Below are 26,770 nucleotides of genomic sequence, written 5' to 3'. Positions count from 1 at the left end.
GCACATTTCAACACCGAAAAAAATGCAGTTTGTTTATGTCGAAAAGAAAATTATTGAAAATAGGCATTTTGAAGTGAAACCAAAGTCTAATAATGAAATTGACACTGCACGGAAGCTGAAAGAAGAGAAAAAGGAATGAAGTGAGCGATTAGGCATCAAACCGATGGTTTCGGTACTGGCTCAAACCTCCTGCTGGAGCAAAGAAGGGTCATCTGGTAAAAGATACAAAAAGTGTTCTTAGGATATGAAAACATTTATTTTGAGCTGCTGGTATCCGATAGTGGCGGTGATAACAGGACCTAATCACTGATTAGGGTATAGAATGTATAGCGTATAGTCAAAATCAGCTCTGCATGGCACTAATACCGCTTAAGAATAAGGCAGCAGGAGGCTATGAGTTGCCAGCTGAACTATTTAAGACTATAAACGGGAAGCGGATCAGTCATCAAACCGATGGTTTCGGTACTGGCTCAAACCTCCTGCTGGAGCAAAGAAGGGTAATCTGGTAAAAGATACAAAAAGTGTTCTTGGGACATGAAAACATTTTTCTGAGCTGCTGGTACCGATAGTGGCGGTGATAACAGGACCTAATCACTGATTAGGGTATAGAATGTATAGCGTATAGTCAAAATCAGCTCTGCATGGCACTAATACCGCTTAAGAATAAGGCAGCAGGAGGCGATGAGTTGCCAGCTGAACTATTTAAGACTATAAACGGGAAGCGGATCAGTCATCAAACCGATGGTTTCGGTACTGGCTCAAACCTCCTGCTGGAGCAAAGAAGGGTAATCTGGTAAAAGATGCAAAAAGTGTTCTTAGGATATGAAAACATTTTTCTGAGCTGCTGGTATCCGATAGTGGAGGTGATAAGAGGACCTAATCACTGATTAGGGTATAGAATGTATATCGTATAGTCAAAATCAAGTCTGCATGGCAGTAATACCACTAAAGAACAAGGCAGCAGGAGGCGATGAGTTGCCAGCTGAACTATTTAAGACTAGAAGCGGGAAACGGATCAGTCATCAAACCAATGGTTTCGGTACTGGCTCAAACCTCCTGCTGGAGCAAAGAAGGGTAATCTGGTAAAAGATACAAAAAGTGTTCTTGGGATATGAAAACATTTTTCTGAGCTGCTGGTATCCGATAATGGCGGTGATAAGAGGACCTAATCACTGATTAGGGTATAGAATGTATATCGTATAGTCAAAATCAAGTCTGCATGGCAGTAATACCACTAAAGAACAAGGCAGCAGGAGGCGATGAGTTGCCAGCTGAACTATTTAAGACTAGAAGCGGCAAGCGGATCAGTCATCATTACGAGATCCTGAGATGTTAAAGATAGATGTCAACCTTCAGCATTGCCAGGACTATTGTTTAAGCACAAGTTCTTCCCTCCCTTATAAACACTTTACAGGGTCAGAAGGACTAAATATTCTATTTTTTCCAGTGTTAGCCACGTGTGCATTGACACTTTCGTGTAACATTAACAAAAGAAAAAAAAAACTAGAGGCTTACGCACACAAATTCATTTCAAGGTAGCGATAAAAATAACAATATTCTATTTCAACAAAAACTAATTTACAAATTGTCTAGATGAAAGATGAGAGATAATACGATTATTATAATTTATGTGCGCAGCAGACATAAAAATATATAACCTTTGAAAAACACCTCACGATTTATGACTTGCAGTGTTAACGGACGAATACTTCACATGTTGAGAAGGATCTTCCCGATGACAGATGGTTGGTTAATAAAAATTCAATATGCGATCGCCACACCACACCGGATGTTAATCGTAGTTTTTTTTTTTTTTAATTTAACAACTTTTTATATGCTGATGAAGAATAAACAAAAAAAAACAAAAACAACATGCATGAATTGCATGGAAGCAAGCAACCTAACCCATCAAGTGGGCCGGGCAACGGCCTCCAATTTGTTCCCCTGCTTCATTAGCGCATTCAAATTTATTGATTACTCGCGTGTTTCATAATGAAAACAAAACCATATGTAATGGCTTTTTTTTTTTTTTGTTGCTGTTGCACTTTAGCAAAAAGATGTTTAATACTATTTTCACACAGTTTATGGAAGAATAATTTTACATAAAATGTGCAAAAAGACCAGAGCCAAAATGTTAGTGGGTGCGAATGAAAATGTGGAACGGACGCAACTATAAAAGCACAATTTATTTGAAAATGCAATTATGGCCGAGAGTTATTTATTTTTATGACCCACAAAAAAAAATGCACAGGTTTAGTTAGAGGCCTGCTTCCAACTCTAAGGGAAGAATTTCCGATGCACTAGATATCGGCACGCCGTTGCTGGAAGAGTTTGTGGTATTTAAGCAGTATCGCCAAGGTTTTCTGAAAGTTAAGAAGTGCCTCTTTCTAACAAGTGGTCGTTGTGTTTGATGGGGTAATTGGGTTATATGGGAGCTATATCAGGTTGTAGAACGATGTCAACCGTACTTGGCACAGTTGGTGGAAATCATAACAGAACACTTCATGCAAAATTATAGCCAAATCGGTCAAAAATTGAGGCCTCCAGGGGCTCAAATGTCAGATCGAGAGATCGGTTTATATGGAAGCTATGTTAGGTTATAGCCCGATTTCAATCACACTTGGCACATTTGTTGAAAGTCATAACAGAACACTATGTGCAAAATTTTTGCCAAATCGGACAAAAAGTACGTCTCCCAAGGGCTAAGGAAGTCAAATCGGGAAATCGGCTTATATGGGGGTTATACCAGGTTATAGACCGTACTTGGCACAGTTGTTGAAAGTCATAACAGAACGCTATGTGCATAATTTTAGCCAAATCGGACAAAAATTGCGATTTGTTAGGGCTCGGAGGCCACCGTAGCGCAGAGGTTAGCCTGGATTCGAATCCTGGCAAGACCATCAGAAAAAATTTTCAACGGTGGTTTTCCCCTCCTAATGGTTGGCAACATTTGTGAGGTACTATGCCATGAAAAACTTCTATCCAAAGAGGTGTCGCACTGCTGCACGCCGTCCGGACTCGGCTATAAAAAGGAGGCCCCTTATCATTGAGCTTAAAACTTGAATCGGACTGCACTCATCGATATGTGAGAAGCTTGCCCCTGTTCCTTAGTGGAATTTTCATGGGCAAATTTGCATTTGCAACGGCTCAAGAAGTCAACCGAAATTCGGTTATATAGGAGCTATAGCAGGTTATAGACCGATTTGGTCCGTACTTGGCGCAGTTGTTGGAAGTCGTAACAGAACACTATACGCAAAATTTTTCGAACAAAAAGTGCGGCTTTCTGTGGCTCAAGAATTCAAATCGGGTGATCTGTTTATAAAGCTATGTTATAGCCCGATTTCAACCATACTTGGCACATTTGTTGTACAAAATTATATGGGAGCTATACTAGGTTTATATGGAAGCTAAATATATCAGGTTGATATGGGAGCTATATCAGGTTATACACCGATTTGGATTGTACTTGGCATAGTTGTGGGAAGTCGTAACAGAACACCCTCTGCAAAGTTTTAGCCAAACCGTTAAAAAATTCTAGAGGCTCAAGAAGTCAAATCGGGAGATCGGTTTATATAAGTGCTATATCAGGTTATACACCGATTTGGATTGTACTTGGCACAGTTGTGGGAAGTCGTAACAGCACACCAGCTGCAAAGTTTTAACCAAATCGGACAAAAATTGCGGCTTCCAGAGGGTCAAGAAGTCAAATCGGGAGATCGGTTTATATGGGGGCTATATCAGGTTATAAACCGATTTTGACCGTACTAGGCACAGTTGTTGAACGTCATAGAAGAAAACTATCTACAAAATTTTAGCGAAATCGGTCAAAATTGCAGCTTTAGGGGGCTTAAGAAGGCAAATCGGGAGATCGGTTTATATGGGAGCTATATTAGGTTATAAACCGATTTGAACCGTACTAGGCACAGTTGTTGAACGTCATAGAAGAAAACTATCTACAAAATTTTAGCCAAATCGGTCAAAAATTGCAGGGGCTCAAGAATTCAAATCGGGAGATTGGCTTATATGGGGGATATATCAGGTTATAGACCGATTTGGACCGTACTAGGCACAGTTGTTGGGCGTCGTAACAGAACACTAATGCAAAATTTCAAGTGCGGTTTCTAGGGGCTAAATATGTGAAATCGGGAGCTCGGTCGATAGAGGAGGTATATCCAAATCTGAACCGATATGGCCCATTTGCTATTCCCCTACATCAATAAAATATATCTGCGCAACGTCATAGAAGAAAACTATCTACAAAATTTTTGCCAAATCGGTCAAAAATTGCAGCTTCCAGAGGCTCAAGAATTCAAATCGGGAGATCGGTTTATATGGGAGCTATACCAGTTTAAACACCGATGCGAACCGTACTTGGCACAGTTGTTGGGCGTCGTAACAGAACACTACATGCAAAATTTCAAGTGCGGTTTCTAGGAGCTAAATATGTAAAATTGGGAGCTCGGTCGAAAAGGGGAGCTATATCCAAATCTGAACCGATATGGCCCATTTGCTATTCCCCTACATCAATAAGATATATCTGCGCAAAATTTCAAGCGGCTAGCTTTATGCGTTCGACCGCTATCGTGATTTCAACAGACGGACGGATATGGCTAGATCGACTAAAAATGTCCAGGCGATCGAGACTATTTATACTTTATGGGGTCGCAGATCTATATTTTGAGGTGTTACGAACGGAAAGGCTATATTAGGTTAGGTTAGTATACCCCCATCCTATGGTAGTGGGTATAAAAATATTATTTCATCGTTAAACCATGACATTACCTCCATATGTTTTGGGGTGCCCTGGCTTTGGTTAACTAGTTTATAACGTGGAAAAAATGGATACAAATACTTATCTAAACCTTATCGGACTCATCAATTGGTCAATAATTTGGTACCAAGTGCGAAAAGAAAGTGAAAAAATTGAAGCAAATTTTATTTTCAACCAACCGTTGACCTAAAAAATACGGCTTATAGAGTTCGAGAATGAAAATGAAGTGATTGCTTAGAGCTTTTTGTGGCCGCATAAGCATTTGACAAGAATCGATCGAACCTGAGAAGAACTCAAAATTTCATCTTCTCATAGCCGACTTTATGAGAAGAGTGAGCCGATACAGGAGAAATCGACACCCAGATTCTGGTTAAAAGCGTGAATCGACGATTAGGAACAGTTGCCACATCAAAAAGAGGACCCATGATATACAAAAGTAATGAAAATCTTTGTTAGTTTTCAAAAAATAATTATGTGCTTCTTTATGTATGTATGTTCCGAATACAGGCATTTTATTTGCCAAACACAAGTGTACGTAAACTTTTTGATTGACTGTATATCGATCTCCTGATTTAAGTTCTTGGACCCATAAAATGCGCATTAATTAAATTCTGAATTCTATGTGTTTTGTTAACTTTCCTATAACTCTTACAAAGTCACCCTTTACTTCGCCAATAAAACGGTTTTTTTTCGACACTTCGCTGCAATATTCCGATCTTACAGTCATACTCTACTTCTAAATATGTTTGGTCAAATAATATTTGGTTATATAATGGTGCTAGAAAGACGTCCTCAATTGGCATCAAACACCAGTTCATTGAGTACCATATTGCCTTGAATTGCCTAGACATTTGGCCCACATGTGGAAGTCAGATTAGCTGGTGCAAAAACTTATTGTATAGGTGAATTTCCAGATGGCAATACCAGAGTTCCGTCTATCCAAGACTGTGCCGCTGGCGACAGCGCCTCGCTCTCTACCTCAAGTGCTGTCTTAGGTCGCGTCCGAGGCATCTGGGAGATCGCGCTATCCGGATGGACCAAAGCTATAGGACAAAGTGGTCCTGGGAGTCTACATTGCGAACACAGGGACTGAGATCTGTTTCCGACTACCTGACCATAATACCGTCCTGCAGGAGGAGATCCAGGCGATCATGGAATGCCTGAGGTAGTGTGGTGTCAACGCGAGGACGTCGAGTGTGAACATCTTTATGGGCAGCAAATTGACCCTCAGGGCAATAACAACCAGGAAGGTAAGGTCAGGAACAGTCCTGGAGTGTAAGAAGGAGATTAACGCCTTCTCTGAGGATGGCAAAATCCGCATTGTCCGCGGCGGGCCATAGCGGAGAAAGGGGGAATAAGCGAGTAGAGGATTTGGTAGTGAAGGCCACAGGACTGCCGTCATTAAACATGGAAAAACCGAAGCCTTTCGGGTCGACGTGCGAGATGACAGCGCATGTAACAACGCTGTGCAACAGCGAAACGGCCGGTACGACAACGAAAATCCTATGGGGATATCCGGATCGTCGACTAGACTATTACTGATAGGAAGTAGAAAGGAGCTCACTATAGCTTTCGGTATCATAACGGGACACATAGGACTACGAGGTCACTTATGTGGTGAGGCATGTGTAGGCCATGTGGGGAAGAAAATGAGACGTTGAAATATTTCCTATATCATTGGCCGGTTTTCGCGGCTAACTAACGCCGAAACATAGATGGGGATACTATACCAGACATGAACCAACTTACGGGCATGGTATCAGAAACAATTAGAGATACTGTAACCAGCATTTCTTTTTCGAGAATACTTTTTAGTATTTAAAGCGCACAACAAGCCGATTACTGATATCCCAGAACAGGATAGCTATGAGCTCCATACAAGCTGGAACATGCTATCACGAGAAGCTTAGCTGCGAGCCACCGAGCGCATCCACATGTTGCGGATATTGGAATTCCCCATACGGAGTAGCTGCAATGGCAGTCGCGGACAATCAGCAGTATCGAACGGAGAGTCTCAGTGAGAGGTCGGGTGGCACTGGCTCTGGCACAAATACTGAGTGCCTATGATACTCGATATGACAAGGTGAGTTATTGGCGGCTTTAAATAACCAATGACCAACATGTTCTCGTGGCGATCGGTCCTTTGGACCAAAACGAGCTTGCTCACCTACAGGAGCTTGAGGAGGATCGCCACCTCCACATGAAAATGTGGTTAAAACCACAACGACTGGCATAGGTGTATGTCCATAGTGGCATGCACCTTAATAATATCCGCATCCTCTTTTCAAACTAAAGACGATAATGAAAATATCAAAAGAACTCAAATGATAATTAATAAGACAAGTTTCTTATTGTTTGGTTGCTCTCACGTGATTCTCAATTTTCAAAAAAAAAAAAAAAACTACAAAGCAAGCAAAATAAGACAAAATGTTATTGCAAAATAAAAATGACCATTGATACTGGTGTTAACATTGAGCAACCTTGAAACTGTAGACGTAATTTCGCCAAGTAATCAACATTTTTTTTGTTAATGCTTAAGTCGTCATCAGCCACGCCATATGTTTACACGTTAAAGTGTAAAACAATAATAAAAGGTTTATGGTGACAATTGCTTATTCGATTTTTTTGTTTTGTTCTTTCCTTCTCTTAATACCGACAACGTCAAATGTTTGTTTTCTTTTCATTTAGAAAATGCTGATAAATACTTTGATGTTCAAATCCGCAAAAAATGACAAAGAACACAAAAATAGAAACAATCGTCTCAACTGACTAACAAGAGAATTCAGTGATGTCAACTAACACCGATATTTCATAGAAACCATCATTGATATATTGTCTCTCGGGAAAATTTCATAGAAATTTTGTTTTGAAAGAAAATTTTATAGAAATTTTTTTTTAGAGAAAATTTCATAGAAATTTTGTATTTAGAGAAAATTTCATAGAAATTTTGTCTTTAGAGAAAATTTCATAAAAATTTTGTCTTTAGAGAAAATTTCATAGAAATTTTGTCTTTAGAGAAAATTTCATAGAAATTTTGTCTTTAGAGAAAATTTCATAGAAATTTTGTCTTTAGAGAAAATTTCATAGAAATTTTGTCTTTAGAGAAAATTTCATAGAAATTTTGTCTTTAGAGAAAATTTCATAGAAATTTTGTCTTTAGAGAAAATTTCATAGAAATTTTTGTCTTTAGAGAACATTTCGTGGAAATTCTGTCTTTGGATAACATTTCAGGAAATTTTTTCTTTAGAGAACATTAGGCTAACCGGGCCCGCTCCGCTGCGCCTCCTTTAACTCTCTAAGGTCTATTTGGGGTGGGGACACTTCGCCCTGAATGTGGATATCGAATTCGTGCCACTGTAGCCCATGTCCGCCTATGACGCTGAACGCCTGCGTTCGAATCTCGGCGAGAAAATTTAAGGCGGTGGTTATCCTCTCTTAATGCTGGCGAAATTTGCGAGTTACCAAGCCATGCATGGTCATTTAAATTCTCTCCAATGAGGTGTCGCAATGCCGGACGCCGTTCGGACTTGGCTTTAAAAAAAATTCCATATCATTGAGTTTAAACTTGAATCGGAAAGCACTCATTGATGTGTAAGAATGTTTCCCCTGCTGGGTTCATGAGAAAAATTTTACTCTACTCCCAAGCCTTTCTTTGAGTCTTATATTACCACTTTTTAAATATTTCCGGTTACGGGGTGGGATGGCCACCCAAGCACTTGATCCTTAGAGTAAATATAAGTTTCGTGCTCCACTTTCAAATACATTTTATGTGAGCCCCATTTTGGCATGAACGGTAAATAAGTTCTGTTTGAGGGTAGAGTGGACCCCAGGGTCTTTGTCCCAAAATTGAGTACCAATTTCGTACTCTTCTGCCAAACAGCTTTTATAGAAGTCACATATTGCAAGGGTCGGTAAATACGTCCGATAAGGAAGGTATTTTGAGGTTAGGCGACCCCCAAACACATGGCTCTTCAATTGGATATCAAATTCGTTTTTTTCTCTCAAGCAACTTTCGTTTGAGCCCTATATTGTCGTGATTGGTCTATATATCCATTTGCTAGGTTTTGGGTGGCCCCGAGGTACCCCACCCCAACAATAGAAACCATGTTTTGTTTTAGGTGACTGTAAGTGCAAAAAAAATTCGAACGAATCCCATTACCAATCTCCGAGATCTGTTTTTTTTTTTGAAAATTTGGGTGCTTTTTAGGGGATGAATGGCACTTCAGACATTTCGACTCAAATATCGATATTAAATTTGTGCTTCACTCCTAAATCCCTTTTATTTGAGCCCCATATTGCCATAGTCGGTAAACGTGAACCGTTTGGAGGGTGTTTTGAGGCTGGGCGGGCACTGGTTCTTTGCCTTGGAAATAGATATCAAATTCGTTTCTTCATACCGTTGATTTGTGCTTCATGTTGCCATAGTCGGAAATAAAGTTCAGTATAAGAGGTGCTTTAAGGTGTATCCGCCAACACTTGGCTCCAAAATTGGATATCAAATTCGTTTTCTACTCTTAAATAGCTTTCATTTCAGTCCCATACGTCAATAAATCTATTAGACGTATTTTTTAGGCGAAAAATCGGCACCTAGAACTGAACGCAAATTTGAATATCATATTCCTAATCTATTCCCAAATACCTTTCATTTGAGTCCCATGTAGCCATGGGCGGCTAATGTACCCATTTGGGGGTTTTTGGTGGTGGGGCGACCTCCCATTACTCGGACCATTTGGAGCGTTTGGTGTGACCCCCTATACTTCAAATTGATTTTGTATGCCAGATTCGTAATCTACTCCCAAATCCCATTGATTTGAATCCCATATTGATATGAACGTTCAATTACTGTGCTTGAAGGAGTTTTGGGGTTAGGGCGACTTCCTGGGTGCTTGGACCCAATTTTTAATATCATATTCGTATTCTACTCTTCAATACCTTTCATTTTATACCCATATTGCCATATCGGTCCACTTTTGATTTTGGGTGGTGCTTTTGGGCTAAGGGGGGAGGGTCCGCCCCTTTCGATATCAACAATTTATGAAGCCTGTTTCTCCCTCCAGCCCATGTAATCTATAATCTACTCCCGAATACCTTTTATTTGAGTCCCATATTGTCATGATCGTCCAATAAACCCATTTTATGGGGTTTTGGGGTTAGGGCGGCCTCCCAGTTAACTGGACTCAATTTTTAATATGAAATTTGTACTGCACTCCTGAATATCTTTCATTGAATCCCATTTTGCCCCGATCGGTCCACTTTTATTTTTGGATAGTACTTTTTGGGGTAAGCGGGAGGGTCCGTTCCCCAGTCCGATATCAAAAAATTATATAGCCTATGTTTCCTTCCAGACCAACCTACGCAACCTGTGAACATTTCAAGGTAATCGGTTCAGCAGTTTTTGATTTTTATATATAAGATTTCATGGAAATTTTGTCTTTAGAGAAAATTACATAGAAATTTCGTCTTTAGAGAAAATTTCATAGAAATTTTGTCTTTAGAGAACATTTGACATAAATTTTTTTCATCAAAGAAAATTTCAAAAAATTTTTTCTTGTAATTTTCATATATATTTGTGTTGCTATCTAATTTTTGTCATTGCAGCTCCTCTTCCCTACTCTCAATGCTCCATTAACGAATGTGTATGAATTACGACGATGCCAGTCATAACAAAATATTTGAAACATTCGCTTTTGTTTTGTTGTTATTCATCACTTGTGGTGACTGAACTTTGGCGCAATTTAAAATTTTTATTCGAATTGCACAATGGCTGCTAATCCGCAAACAGCACAACAAAATCGCGACGGTTTACCTCGTGATATGGTGGGGGCGTTGAAAGGAACTCGGAGTAGGTGGTAGACGATACGGCGTATTTGTCGATGCTTTTGGTAGCATCGTTAAAACAATTGCCGAATTACGACGATGTCAATAAACTTGGACGTAAATAAAGCACAACGTTGATGTGTCTTCCCGGCGTTTTTTTTGTTCGCCTTTATTTTGTTGTGTGTAGTGGGTTATGAATTTTTGGTCACTGAACTCGAAAGTTTGTGTAATAACGTTAACCGTTATTGAACGTTTGACGTGTTGTAGATGTAGACTACAAAAGGTATCTAAATATGAGCAAGCAGGTGATGCTCTTTTTTTGGGATGAGATATTATGGTCGATTGTAAGCCTAGACAAGTCTGTGTTTAGGTTGAAATATTTTCCTACTTCATTAGCGGTCAAATTGTGACACATTTAAGGCCATGAGGAGATTTATTTGTGCCCATTCCCTAGAAAGTTATTATTTTAAAAAGAATAACGAAAGCGAGAGTAACTAAGAAATTATGAGGATTTACTAAACTTCAAAGTTGCCTTACTGTTATTAGAAATCTTTCCTATCAAAGAAAACAAGTAAAAGCGAGCTAAGTTCGGCAGGGCCGAATCTTTAGAACCCACCACCATGGATTCTCCTAAACTATGGGAGCTATATCTGGTTATAGACCGATTTGGACCATACTTGGCACAGTTTTAAAAAGTCAGAACACTATGTGCAAAATTTCAGCCAAATCGGATAAAAATTGCAGATTCCAGGGGCTCAAGAAATCAAATCGGGAGAACGGTTTATATGGGATTTATATCAGGTTATAGACCGATTTAGACCGTACTTGGCACAGATGATGGAAGTCATAACAGAACACTATGCACAAAATTTCTGTCAAATCAGATGAAAATTGAGGCTTCTAGGAGCTCAAGAAAGGAAATCGGGAGATCGGTTTATATGGGAGCTATATCAGGTTATAGACCGATTTAGACCTTACTTGACAAAGATGTTGAAAGTTACAACAGAACAATTTGTACAAAATTTCAGCAAAATCGGACAAAAATTTAGGCTCCAGGGGCTCAAAAATCAAATCTGGAGATCGGCTCATATGGGAGCTACAATATATCAGGTTCTTGACCGATATGGACGGTTTTTGGCGCAGTTGTTGAGAGCCATAACAGAACACTATGTGCAAAATTTCCGATGGGATACCTGAGATGAACCTTGAATTTGAGTGCGACGCACTGCTGCCATCGGCACAGTCTTGGATTGACAGAACCCTAGTATTGCCATCTGAAAAATCATGTTACACGTATGGATCAAAGCTAGTGGACAGAGTGAGCCTGGGGGATTACATTGAGAACCCAGGGACTGAGATCTGTTTTAGACTGCCTGACCATAATACGCCCGGCAGGCGGAGATCCGGGCGATCACGGAATACGTGAAGTGGTGTGGTGCTAACGCGAGGACGTCGAGTTTGAACATCTTTACCGACAGAAAAATTGCCATAAGGGCAATAACAACCAGGACGGTAAGGCCACGAACAGTCTCTGAGGATGGGAAAATCCGTATTGTTTAGGTGCCGGACCATAACGGAGTAAGGGGAAATAAAAGGGGAGACGATTTGGCAGTGAAGGCCAGAGAACTGCCGTCAATAAACTTGATTAACCCTAAGCCTTTCGGGTTGACGCAGTTCGAGTAAAGGGAGTGGGCGACGAATGCGCAGGCAACTTTGTGGAACAGCGAAACGGTCGGTAGAACGGCGAAAATCCTGTAGGGGGATCCAGATCGTGAGAAGACGAGGCTATAGTTTATAGTTTTTAGAGCGCACAACAAGCCAATTATTGGCTTAGGTGTATGTCCGTAGTGGCAAGGGGCGGATTAATATCTGCACCCTCTTTTTCTACCTGACCTAACCTAACCTATGTGAAATTCAGCCAAATCGAACAAAAATTGCGGCCTCCAGGGGATCAAGAAGTCAAATTGGGAGATTGGTTTATATGGGAGCTATATCCAAATCTGAACCGATATGGTCCATTTCAATCTCCAACGACCTACATCAATATTAAATATCTGTGCAAAATTTGAAGCGGCTAGCTTCACGCATTCGACCGCTATCGTGATTTCGACAGACGGACGGGCGGACGGACATGGCTAGATCGACTCAGAATGTCGAGAAGATCAAGAATATATATACTTTATGGGGTCTTAGACGCATATTTCGAGGTGTTACAAACGGAATGAATAGATTAGTATACCCCCATCCTGTGGTGTGGGTATAAAAACTAAACTTAACCTGAAACTAGAAGTTTGAAAAAATCTTCAAAAAGTATGTAATGACTACTACTTCTACTAAATTTTCCATGAAAATTCAATTAAGTAACAGGGGACACTTCTCTCTCTATCCATGAGTACAGTCCGATTAGTGTTCAATGATAAGGGACCTCCTTTTTTATGCCGTGTGCCGATAAGCGACACCACTTGGTAACATGGCTGGGGAAAACCACCGGTGAAAATTTTTCTGAAGTTCACGCTTCTATTTGAACCCAGGCGTTGTAGGCGGACATGCTAACCTCTGCGCCACGGTGGCCTTCTGACGCAAACCGAAAAACTAGGTCGAAAATTTATCTCTAAAGACAAAATTTCAATCCAATTTCCAAGACGAGGGGATGTAGGCGACCAAGCAACGGTTCTTAGTAATTTAAACTTGGAAAATTCCGGCCCCATCTTAGTCTCTCCCAGAAGGTAGTTGGGGGTAGCTGCCTTAACAACCGTTCAAAGTAGTAAACTGACTTGTGTTGCGAAATCCACAACCAAACTATTAAAACATGGTTGAGGAGATGGGCCATTAACCCCCGCTTGTCGAAATTACAAAACTCTGAAATGTTGAAGGACTCCCCAAATGTTGACGACACAACAAATGAATTAAGGATCATGATTTGCGAATCTACATCAGGAATAACGGAACTCTGTACAAAGAAGGTGCAGTAAAAAATGCAATAAAAATTTGGCCAAGGATTTGTGGTTCGTCGGAGACTGAAACTTTTTGTCGGAGACTGAAACTTTTGTAAAAGCCATTCTTTTATATCAATCTTATCTGTGGCCATACCTAAAGTTGCAAGAATACGCGACTGGGAAGTGTTGGATGACCACAGCTTCTCTGATCATGGTTATATTAGTTTCAGCCTTGGAGAAAATACCGCAGAAGTCGTCCCTAGGCTAAACAGAAGAATGGCGGAATGGGATAAATTTCGGCATAAATTCTGAACATTCATCCCTTTTAGACCAGAAAAGGAAGTGGAAACTGCGGCGGATATAGATATAACGGTCACGCGAATCACGAAGGCCCTGAATGATACGCTTGTGTCAGCATGTCCTAGTGCCAAGCCAAGGGGCAAACAGCGACCACCATGGTGGATCCCAGAGCTGGTTGGCCTAAAAAAAATTTCGGCATAAATTCTGAACATCCATCCCTTCTAGACCAGAAAAGGAAGTGGAAACTGCGGCGGATATAGACATAACGGTCACGCGAATCACGAAACCGCTGAATGATTCGCTTGTGTCAGCATGTCCTAGTGCCAAGCCAAGGGGCAAACAGCGACCACCATGGTGGATCCCAGAGATGGTTGGTCTAAAAAAGGACTGCAGAAAACTCTTCAACAAAGCGAAAGCCACAAGAGGACCAAATGATGAGGACATCTAAAAGGCTGAGCTAAAAAAATATAAGGGCGGGCTGAGAAAGGCTCAGAACAAATCCTGGGTAGAATTCTGCAGGCCTCTAGGCTCTAGGAAGATTCTGTCCCCGACGCCAATTACGGTGGGTAATATTCAGAAGTCAGAGAATGTATGGACAGTGTCTAGTGAGACAACGGACAACGTGGCGCCAGAAGAACTCGTCACTGATATGCATTCATCGAAGGTTATTAGGGAAATTGTGTCTGAGCCGAAAATCGTTTGGGCGATAAGCAAGTTTCGACTCCTTTAAGTCGCCAGATCATGATGATGTATCACCAGTTGAATTACAAGCTATGTCTGATAGACTGGTTCCTTGGCTTAGGGTACTCTGCTTGTGTCGGCATATCATATATACCTGTGGGATGGGATTCCGAAAGCAGGAAAACCTTACCATATGAAGGCGAACGATTTTTGTCCTATTAGACTGCCATCCTTTATGCCGAAGACTTTTAAGAGGTTGATAGAAACATTCCTTAGGGCAAAGCATGCATGCATATAGAAAACGCAAATCTACTGAAACAGCCCTTCACTACCTAGTCGACTACATAGAGGGTATATCTTGTCATTGACGATGCTTTCAAATCATGAAGGAGATGGAGTTTCTAGACATCAACTCTTTAGAAAGAAAGTTTATTAATAACTTACTTACTAAAAGATGCATTACGGCAGGTGTGGGGTCTGTGGATCTAAAAAGATGGGTCAGCAGTCGGGTTCAGTGGCCTCAATGTTAAGAGCGCTAGGATGAGGCTCATTTCTGGCTGAATGGCTTCGTCAAGAAGCAAAATATGCGTTATTGGTCAGACAGTAATCCACACATAGTCCATGAGTCGTCAATGCATTGCGAAAAAAATATTATTTGGTGTGGTTTTTGGGCCGGTGGCGTCATTGGGCCGTACTTCTTCGTTGATGATCAAGACCGGCACATTAGTGTTTAGAGAACATGTTATCTAACGAAATGATTTGACGCCGTTAGACTATTTCCTGTGGGGCTACGTCAAGTCGATGGTCTATGCCAACAAGCCAGCGATAATTGATGAACTTCGTACGAATATCGAACGCGAAATCGCAGTAGTTACGGCCGATTTATGCTTGAAAACCGTCGAACAATGCCCTTGCAGTAGCTCTTGGAGTGGAAATCGGGCGATATACATATATGACAGCTATATCTAAATATGAGCCGATTTCTACGAAATTCACCAGTAATGTCGAGAGTCATAAGAAAATCCCTCCAATATTTCTCAAAATTGAACGAACATATATATGGGAGCTATACCTAAATCTGAACCGATTTCAAGCAAACTTCTCAGATACTGTGGCAGTCGTGGAGGAATGCGTTATACGAAGTTTTTGGAAGATTGGTCAATAAATGCGCTTGTAGTGCCTCTAGGAGTGAAAATATATGAGATCTATATCTAAATCGGAAACGATTTCTAAGAAATTAACCAGAAATGTCGAGAGTCCTACCAAATTTCGAGACAATCGGTTAACAAATGACCGTTTTATTGCGTTATTACTGCAAATTGGACGAACATATATATGGGAGCTATATCCAAATCTGAACCTATTTTTTCCAATTTCAATAGGCTTCGTCTCTAGGCCGAAAAACATGACTGTACCAAATTTTAAGACGACCGGATGAAAACTGCGACCTGTTCTTTGGACACAAATTAACATGGACGGACAGACAGACATAGCTACAGCGATTCGGAAAGTGATTCTGAGTCCATAGGCATACTTATTAATGGGTCTATCTCTCTTCCTTCTGGGTGTTACAAACAAATGGACTAATTATTAAAATACCCTGTACCACAGTAGTAGTGTAGGGTATAAAAATCAGGAGATCGATTTATATAGAAGCAATATTAAATGAACAGATCGAATAAACCAAATTTAATCAAGTGGGAAGAGAAACATTGCACAAAATTTTAGCCCAATCGGATGAAATGTGCGCCCTCTATAGGCGCAATGTATCTTATAGGATACATTCAGTGTCGGATCGCTAATTTTTGTCAAATTTTACAACAAAAAAAATAACTTTGCCGATAGAACTGATAGTATCGATAGTGCCATCGATTCTATTGAAGCGCCGAACACAGCCCACTGTGTTATATTTCAGCGAAATTGGGCAATAAATGCGGCTTTTAATGGCATGAGACCTTAAATCCGAAGGGTCGAACACAACCCACTCTGTTATATTTCAGCGAAATCGGGCAATAAATGCGGCTTTTAATGGCATGAGACCTGACATCCGGAGATCGGTCTATATGAGGGGTATATTTGGATGAAGACCGGTTTGAGCAATATTCGGCACGAGGATCTTAGCAAAAATCATAAGGAGGGCCCTTATCATTAAGCTTAAACTTGAATAGGACAGCACACATTAATAAGTGAGAAGTTTACCCCTGTTTCGCATTTTATGGACCCAAGACCTTAAATCGAGAGGTCGGTCTATATAGCAGCTATATCCAAATCTGGACCGATCTGGGCCAAATTGAGGAAGGATGTCGAGTAGTCTAACACAACTCACTGTATCAAATTTCAGCAAAATAAATGGATAATAAATGTCGGATTTATGGGAATAATAAAAATCGAGACAGAGCCATTCAAAGTCAAAACTTCACTGAAATATAATCTTAAGACAAAATTTCTATGGAATTTTCTCCAAAGACCAAATTTCTATGAAATTTTCTTTAAAGGCACATTTTTCACACATTTAATAAAAAGTTAAGAAAATGTATTTTTAAAAGTTTTTTCATTACCTTATTTTCTAATGATTCACAATTGCTTGGTATGTTAAACTTACCTGAAAATATAAAGGAAAAAATAATTATTAGCATATATTTCATGATTTATAATTACAAAAGCGTCTAGAAATATGAACAGTATATCTAATATCTTACTGAGCTCTGAGATCTTTGAAAGCACATATATCATACAATTTAAGAATAACAAAAATAATGTGTTTGATGTTAAACTCTAATGCAAGTAAAAGTGCTTCAGATCATTTCAATTAAAAGTCGTGTAAACAATGTCTTTATTGACTAAATTCAAATTCTAATGTTTTTTTTTTTAATTTTTTGCTTTAATCACTAATTTCAAATTCTAATGCTTATTTTTAATTTTTTTGCTTTTAATTTCAGATTGAAGGAAGACCTACAAAGGGTATTAAAAAAGGAACTGGTGACATGGATCAAAAATACGTAGTACCGGATGGCAATCAAGTGGATGAAGAAATCAAGTGAATTTTTTCAATGCAATTAAAACAATAACTTGTTGATATAGAATAATAAACGTACAGGGTAGCTGACAGGAAGTGTTACCAAGTTCACACTGGCAGATATGCCTCATTTGCTTCTGCGTTTATTTAAAAAAGTTATTCGTGATAGAGTTCAAGCGTAATAGTATGATTGTTGGCGAACTTAAACACCTCAAAGTGAACAAAATGTTTGTGTATTGCACTATAAATTGTTATATTCCTAATCGTTGCATTGCCAAATGCCATGGTGATGGTACAAAAAAAAATCTGCACCCCATGGACCAACAAACAAGATTCGACGCCGTCACATAAAACACGTGTAAACAAAGAATGACTAAAAAATCACATTCCTCGCTTTTTTTCGTCCACACAGTGGCTCTTAAATTCGCCAGATGTCAATCTGATAGACTTTTTATATGAAATTTCCCAAATTTAGATTATTTCCATACAGTTTTGTCATTTGAATTAATAAAAAATAATTCTCACAAAAACTGTGGTCAGTTGAATTGGTCGCACTTCGTGTTAGCTAGCCTGTATATACTTTACGAGCATTATTATTCAAATGTTTTTTCAAATGTTTTTTTCTGTTAATAAATATTTAAAATTAAATCTACATTTAAATTTGTTTGTGTCTCAATACCAATACCAATAGCAGATTTAAAACATTTGTGACACAAAAACTTTGTCTCAAAGTCCTTTTATGTCTCTTTGCACTTTTATTGCCATTTGTTAACCACGTACAAAGCACGTGCATTCAGCTGGACATTCAACTTGTATGACTTCTCGCATCGACACAACATCTATCATCATCATCATCATTATAACCACTGTAGCGCGTGGATATTGTTCATTCGCCACAATTGGTTGAAGGCATATGGCAATAATCTCCATCTTCTCCCTCAAATATGGCACAATACAGATAAAAAGAGGGGGGAAAGACCTTTGGTCACTGCGTTGTTATTTTTTTATGTTTCAGTTTTTGTTATTGTTTTGTTGTTGTTTCTATATGTGGTCGTCACGTTGTTGGTGTTCTTTATGTTCTGGTTCTCACCAACGATGTTTTGTTAAAATTCTGACCAGCGCAATAATTTCTTTTAAATACGTTTTATGTATATACATATATACATATACACACAAACATACAAGCATGAGAGCTAGAGAGAGTAAGGGAATATGGATGTACATATGTAGCTTTGTATTGATGTAAGCGAACATAAATCCATACAGGAACTCGGGGCACTAGATATCAGCGGATGAGAGGAAAAACAAAAAAAAAAAAAAACAAAAAGAGCAATAAACTTTCTGTTAGCTTTTTAAAGTCTTGTAAATAGGGATGCCAAAATGGATACGAAATGGATGACAGTATTTTGAACTAACCTTCAAAGAATCACAAAGAAAAACTTGTACCGTTCATGACTATGTGGGACTCGAAAGAAAGGTTTTTGGGAGTAGAGTACGAATCAGAAATTTAAAAGTAGGTGCAAATTTTTGAAAGAATATGTCATCCAAAGTTAGACCAAGTGTCTGGAGGGCCGTCAACCCTAAAGGGATTTGATATACAGATCAATTCTGAAAATATGGGACGCAAATGAAATGAAAAATGAGAGGTACATCCAGTAGCAAGGAAAGGAAAATGGAAGGACGTGAGTGCGAGCTACAGGCGCATCCTCCTGCAGAGGTTTAGAAGGTAATCTGGTAAAATATGCAGTTAGTGCACTTTGGATATGGAAAGGACATTTTTCCCGGCTTATGTTACTCGATAGTGGCGGCGACGAGCATACTGCATGTTATAGAATGTATACTGCCTAGTCAGAATGAAGTTCAAATAGCAGTTACCCGAATGAAAAATAACATGGCAGCAGGAGTCGATAGGTTACCATCTGATATATTTAAAACCAAAAACGATGAGGCGAATGCATGATGTCCCGTATATATATTGTAAGAAAGGAGACAAGACGGAATGTGTCAATTAGAGAGCAATAACATTCCTTCCCATCGCATACAAGATACTCTTGAACGTACTTTGTGAGAGATTGAAATCTTAAGTCAACGAAATAATTGGGCCCTATCAATTCGACTTTAGACTTGGTAAATCCACCTTAGACCAGGTAATCACAATGCCCAAATCCTGGCAACAATTCAAGGAATCAGACAGAGATTTACCATCTACCGACAACTTTCTGCAGTCCCATAGATACAAGGATACTTCCAGACATGTCTTAGTTTGGGTTTCCTGCAAAATTGATACAACTTTCCTGCAAATTGATACAACAAAACGATGTCAATGTTATGGGTCGGTCGTTGAAACCAGTAATCGGGAGATCGTTTTTTTTATTTTTTTTTTTAATGAATAATAAAATTTAACCCAATTATTTTGTGTATGCGAACCTTCACCCTACCAGACAAAATATCAATACTGAAATCCATTAGCAATTAAATATTTATAAATTTTCTCATACCTGTGTTAGTGGATTTTAACAGTTAAGAAACCCATCCAAAATCTTTCAACACCTACAATTAGTAATCCGATTGTAAGTGGCTTTCTCAAATCATTTTAGAGCACACATTAAATTATTTAAAAAAACATTTTTTTGCACTTTTCCCTTGTTATGCGTAGACTGACAACAACAACCAAACAAAGTGTTTATTGCGTAGTTTAATTTGTGGTTGTTTTTTTTTATAACAACAGAAGAAAAAATGATTTGTTTTTTATTTAAAGGTCCATAAACACATATCTATGCAAATAAATAACAAGTAAAAAGGCGTTAAGTTCGGCCTGGCCGAACTTTGAATACCCACCATCTCGGGTATATATGTTAACCACCTTTCCTCATAATTTATGCCCCCATATATCAAAATATGGTCAGATTTGGACCAAATTCGGCAGCTATATCCCAATATTAACCGATGTAGGCCAAATTGAAGAGAGATGTCGAAGAACCTAACACAACTAACTATCCCTAATTTCAGCGAAATCAGACGATTAATGTATCTTAATGGGCCCAAAACCTTAATTCAAGAGATCTGTCTATACAGCAGATATATACAAATCTAGACCGATCTGGGCCAAATTGCAGAAAGTTGTCGAAGAGCCTAACACAACTCACTGTACCAAATTTCGGTGAAATCGGATAATAAATGTGGCTTTTATGGGCCCAAAACCTTAAATCGAGAGATCGGTCTATATGACAGCTATATCCAAATCTGGACTGATCTGGGCCAAATTGCAGAAAGATGTCGAGAGGCTTAGCTTAACCCACTGTCCCAAATTTCGGCGACATCGGACAATAAATGCGCCTTTTATGGGCCCAAAACCTTAAATCAAGAGATCGGTCTATATGGCAGCTATATCCAAATCTTAACCGATCTGAGCCAAATTGAAGAAGAATGTTGAAGGGCCTAACACAACTCATTGTACCAAATTTCGGCGAAATCGAACAATAAATTCGCCTTTAATGCGTCCAAGACCTTAAATCGAGAGATCGGTCTATATGACAGCTATATCCAAACCTAGACCGATCTGGGCCAAATTGCAGAAAGTTATCGAAGAGCCTAACACAACTAACTATCCCAAATTTCGGCGAAATCGGACAATAAATGGGCCTTTTATGGGCTCAAGACCTAAAATCGAGAGATCGGTCTAATGGCAGATATATCCAATTCTATACCGATCTGGGCCATATTGCAGAAAGATGTCGAGGGGCTTAGCTTAACCCACTGTCCCAAATTTCGGCGACATCGGACAATAAATGCGCCTTTTATGGGCCCAAAACCTTGAATCGCGAGATCGGTCTATATGGCAGCTATAGCCAAATCTGGACCCATCTGGGCCATATTGCAGCAAGATGTCGAGGAGCTTAACTTAACCCACTGTCGCAAATTTCGGCGACATCGGACAATTAATGAGCATTTTATGAACCCAAGACCTTAAATCGAGAGATCGGTCAATATGGCAGCTATATCCAAATCTGAACCGATCTGGGCCATATTGCAGAAAGATGTCGAGCGCCTTAACTTAACCCACTGTCCCAAATTTCAACAAAATCGGATAATAAATGAGGCTTTTATGGGCCTAAGAACCTAAATCGGCGGATCGGTCTATATGGGGCTATATCAAGATATAGACCGATATAGCCCATCTTCGAACTTAACCTGATAATGGACAAAAAAAGAATCTATGCAAAGTTTCACCTCAATTTCTCTATTTTTAAAGATTGTAGCGTGATTTTAACAGACAGACGGACGGACATGGCTAGGTCGTTTTCGATTTTTACGACGATCAAGAATATATATACTATACTGGATATTTCGATGTGTCTCAAACGGAATGACAAAATGAAAAAACCTCCATCTTCAGATGGTGGGTATAACAAGAAAAGGCGTACCAAGTTTGGCCGGGCCGGATTTTATACACCCTCTACCACGTATTTGTCAAGTTCTTCGCCCAATATCATGCTATTGGAGCATTATCAGGTTATGGACCAATTCGGACCATACTTTTATTTTGAATGTTGGAGACCATAGTAGGTCGTTGTGTAAAATTTCAGCGAGAACGGATAAGAATTGCGCACTATAAGAGCTCAAGAAGTAATATCGGGCGTTCGGTTTATATGGGAGCTATGTAAGATTATAGACAGATTCAATGTAAAAAACTTCAGCCAAATCGGATAAGAATTGCGCATTCAATGGGCTTAAGAAGTATAATCAGGATATAGGTTTATAAGGGAGCTATATCAGATTTTAAACTGTTTTGAACCATACTTGGCATACTTTTTGGAAGTCAAGACAAAAGACTTCATGCAAAATGTCAGCCAAATCGAATAATAATTTAGCCCTCTAGAGGCGTAAGGAGTAGAATCGGGAGATCGGTTTATATGGGTGCTATATCAAGTTATGAATCGATTTGTACCATACTTGGCACAGTTGTTGAGAGCCGAAATAAAAAATTGTATTGTATAGTCATAATGGGTCTAATGGCATTTTTGAGGGTTGACGTGACCCCTTATACTTCGATCTGATTTTGTATGTCAGATTCGAAATCTAATCCCGAATAACTTTCATTTGAGCCCCATATTGAAATGAACGTCCAGTATGTCTTTTTAGGGGAGTTTTAGGTTTGAGGCGGCACGATGGGTACTTAGACTGAAATTTAAACACCATATTCCAATACTTTTCATTTGATACCTACATTGACCCGATCGGTCCACTTTTGATTTTGGGTTGTGTTTTTGGTAAAGGAGGAGGGTCCGTCCTCCTCAAACCGAGTCCTATATATCCGTGATTGGCTAATGTGCCATGGGCGTTTTTGTGGGGGTGGGGTGACCCCCTATATTTCGACATGAACTTGTATGCCAGATTCGTTTCTACTCCCGCATACTTTTCATTACAATATGGGTATCATATTGTCCATATCGGTCCACTTTTGATTTTGGGTAACGGTGGAGGGTCCGCCACTTCCGTTATCAATAAATTATAAAGCCTATTCTTAATCATATTAGTAATCTACTCCCGAATACCTTTCATTCGAGTCCCATATTGTCATGATCGTCAAATAAATCTATTTTAAGGGGTTTTTGGACTGGGGCGGCCCCCCAGGTACTTGGACCCAACTTTTATTATGAAATTCGTTCTCTACTCTTGAATACCTTTCACTTGAATCTCATATTGTCCCGATCGGTCCACTTTTATTTTTGGGGTAAGGGGAGGGTCCGCCCCCCTACCGATATCAAATAATTATACATCCCATGTTTCCAGACCAACCTACATAATCTGTGAAAATTTCAAGGTAATGGGTTCAGCCGTTTTTGAGTCTATACGGAACAAACAAATAAACCGACAAACATAAATTGAATTTAATATAAAAGATGAACCGATTTGAACCATACTTGGCACCATTATTGGAAGTCATAACAAAACACCTCATACAAAATCTCGGATCGGATGAGAATTGCGCAGTCTAGAGGATCAAGAAGTCAAGATCCAAGATTGATTTATATGACAACTATATCAAACATGGACCGATATGGCCCACTTACAATCCCAACCGACCTACACGCCTTCCTTTACTCCTTCGAAAGTTAGCGTGCTTTCGACAGACGGGCCGACGGACGAATTTTATATAAAAGATGAACCAATTTGGACCATACTTAGCACCATTACTGGAAGTCATAACGGACCACCTCGTAAAAAATCTCAGCCAAATCGGATGAGAATTGCGCCGTCAAGAGGTCAAAATCCAAGATCGGTTTATATGGCAGCTTTATGAAAACATAGCCCGACATGGCCCACTTAAAATCCCAACCGACCTACACTTATAAGAAGTATTTGTGCAAAATTTCAAACGCCTAGCATTATTCCTTCGAAACTTAGCGTGCTTTCGACAGACGGGTGAACGGACGGGCATGACTAAATCGACTTAGAATGTCAAGACGATCAAGAATATATATACTTTGTTGGGTCTCGGATGAATATTTTCGATGTGTTGCAAACGGAGTGACGACATTAGTATACCCCTCATTGTAGGGTGGAGGGTATAAAAAAACAAAACAAAAGATCACACAAGCAAATCCAGCGAGCGGCACATGCATACATGCATACATACACATTAAATTTGCCACATATTTGTGTTGTTTTATTATCATATCATGCATATTAAAAGTTATAAAAATAAAAAAAAATTGAAATATTTTATTTACACTTCATAATGGGGGGAATTTTCTTATCTTAAGTAGCATTGGCATTGTTGTCGTAGGCATCTATCCACCATCCATTCACATTATCTCTGATGGTTGCGGACAGACAGCCCAGCCCTACTATAAATGGGTGAGAGTTTTCTTATCATTTGTTTATGTTTATACATTGTTTTTTGTTTATTTTTTGCATTAATTTTTCGTTTTTGTACCCTTTTTTTATGTGTTTGTTGGGATATTTTGTTTTGGTCGCACCAACAGCACCAACAATAACAACGACACTTGAAGTGTTAAATGATATTTTTAAGTGCGCAAAAAGAATAAAACAGCTCTAACACTACAGTGAGGGAGAGTAAGAGTGGCAGACCCCCAAACTCTCTTTGCCACCTACCACTCACCGCCACTAACACTCTCATACATTTTACAAAACAATACGCACTGATACACCTCAAATTGAGTTCAACTAAGTTGATTCACCCTGTTGCTTGCTGTCGTTGTTTACTTACGCCCAGATAACACAGAAAATCGTAAAACGGGAGAAAGTGCAAATTGTGAGACTGGGTGATCGGTCAGTCGGTCGCATGTTCCATATTTCAAAAGGTTTAAAAGTAATGCAGCTTTAAATCATACTTTGACATTATGTGTTGGAGGGAAAAGTGAGAATTATCAATAGGACTTTAGTGCTATGGTAAATAAATCACTGTCACATTTGTTATTGAATTTAATAGCCCACCATTCGGCGGCAGTAATAAAAATATTAAGGACAGTTGATTAAAGCCATTTGATTGTCTTTAAATGTAGTTTTCAAAATAATTTAAATTAAATTAACAAAAACCAATAGATGTCATTTATATTAAAACATAGATCGATTTGACCTATTTGCACTACCAACTACACTAAGAAGAAGTAGGTATTTGCATGAAAATTCAACCGCCTAGCTTTACTATTTTAATATTTGGGGTGCATACGATAGACGGATGGATATGGCGAGGTAAGTAGGACAGAATGACGAATTTGGTTTAAATCAGGTTGCAGGGCTCGCGACAAGCAACCCCGCTTCACTCGAAGACCTTAGGACCATTGTGTTAGCCATAGAAGAGAAAAAAAGACACCGATACACCATAGCGCCATGCAAAATAGGATATTTAACAATTAAAAGCGAGCTAAGTTCGGCCCGGCCGAATCTTATATATCATCCACCATGGATCGCATTTGTCGAGTTCTTTTCCCGGTATCTCTTTTTGGGCAAACAAAGGATAGCTGAAAAGAATTGCTATGGTATTGGAGCTACATCAAGCTATGGTCCGATTCGGAGCATAATTGAATTGAATGTTGGAGACCATAGTAAAAGTCATTGTGTAAAATTTCAGCCAATTCGGACAAGAATTGCGCCCTTTAGGGGCTCAAGATGTAAAATAGGTATATCGGTTTATATGGGAGCTGTATCAGACTATAGACCGGTTCAAACCATATTTGACACGTATGTTGAAGGTCATGGGAGAAGCCTTCAGCCAAATCGGATAAGAATTGCGCCCTCTAGTGGCTCAAGAAGTCAAGACCCCAGATCAGTTCATATGGCAGCTATATAGGGTTATGGACCGATTTGAACTATACTTAGCAGTGTTGAACTCATAACGAAAAACGTCATGCCGAATTTCAGCCAAATCTGATAGTAATTGCGCACTCTAGAGGCTCAAGAAGTCAAGACCCCAGATCGGTTCATATGGCAGCTATATAGGATTATGGACCGATTTGAGCCATGCTTAGCACAGTTAAATAAAAGTCTTAACAAAACAAGTCATTCAAAATTTCAGCCAAATCGCATAAGAATTGCGCCCTCTAGTGGCTCAAGAAGTCATGATTTAAGATCCGTTTATATGGCAGTTATATCCGGTTATGGACCGATTTCAACCATACTCAGCACAGTTGTTGGAAGTTATAACAAAACACGTCGTGCCGTATTACAACCAAATCGGATAGGTTTTGGCAAAAACCTTGGCGACTGAAAAAAAAAAATACTTTCCGGTGAGTGTATGGTCCAGTCAGCCAATTTAGGCCTTTACAAAACTCCAAACTGATAAGATAAGACTGGAGGGAATCCAGGCCCGGAAAGAGGTTTTCACCAATTATCCTTTCTCTTCTCTTTGCAATTGCGTGGCAGTGAGACAAAAATTGCTGTATCGTCTCCAACTTCTTTTCGTGATCGTGCACGAAGCATAAGAGGCCACCGTAGCGCAGAGGTAAGCATGACGCTGAACGAATCCTGGCGAGAGCATCAGAAAAAATTTTCAGCGATGGCTTTCCTCCGTAATGCTGGCAAAATTTGTGAGATAATATGCTATGTAAAAGTTTTCTCCAAAGAGGTGTCGCACTGCGACACGCCGTTCGGACTCGGCTATAAAAAGGAGGCCTCTTATCATTGAGCTTAAACTTGAATCGGACTGCACTCATTGATAGGTGAGAAGTTTGTCCCTGTTCTTTAAAGGAATGTTCATGCGCAAAATGTAGTTTTTTGAACGAT

The sequence above is a fragment of the Stomoxys calcitrans genome, chromosome 4 (assembly GCF_963082655.1).
Source record: "Stomoxys calcitrans chromosome 4, idStoCalc2.1, whole genome shotgun sequence".
NCBI lineage: Eukaryota > Metazoa > Arthropoda > Insecta > Diptera > Muscidae > Stomoxys > Stomoxys calcitrans.
Note: the sequence above shows the minus strand (reverse complement) of the source record.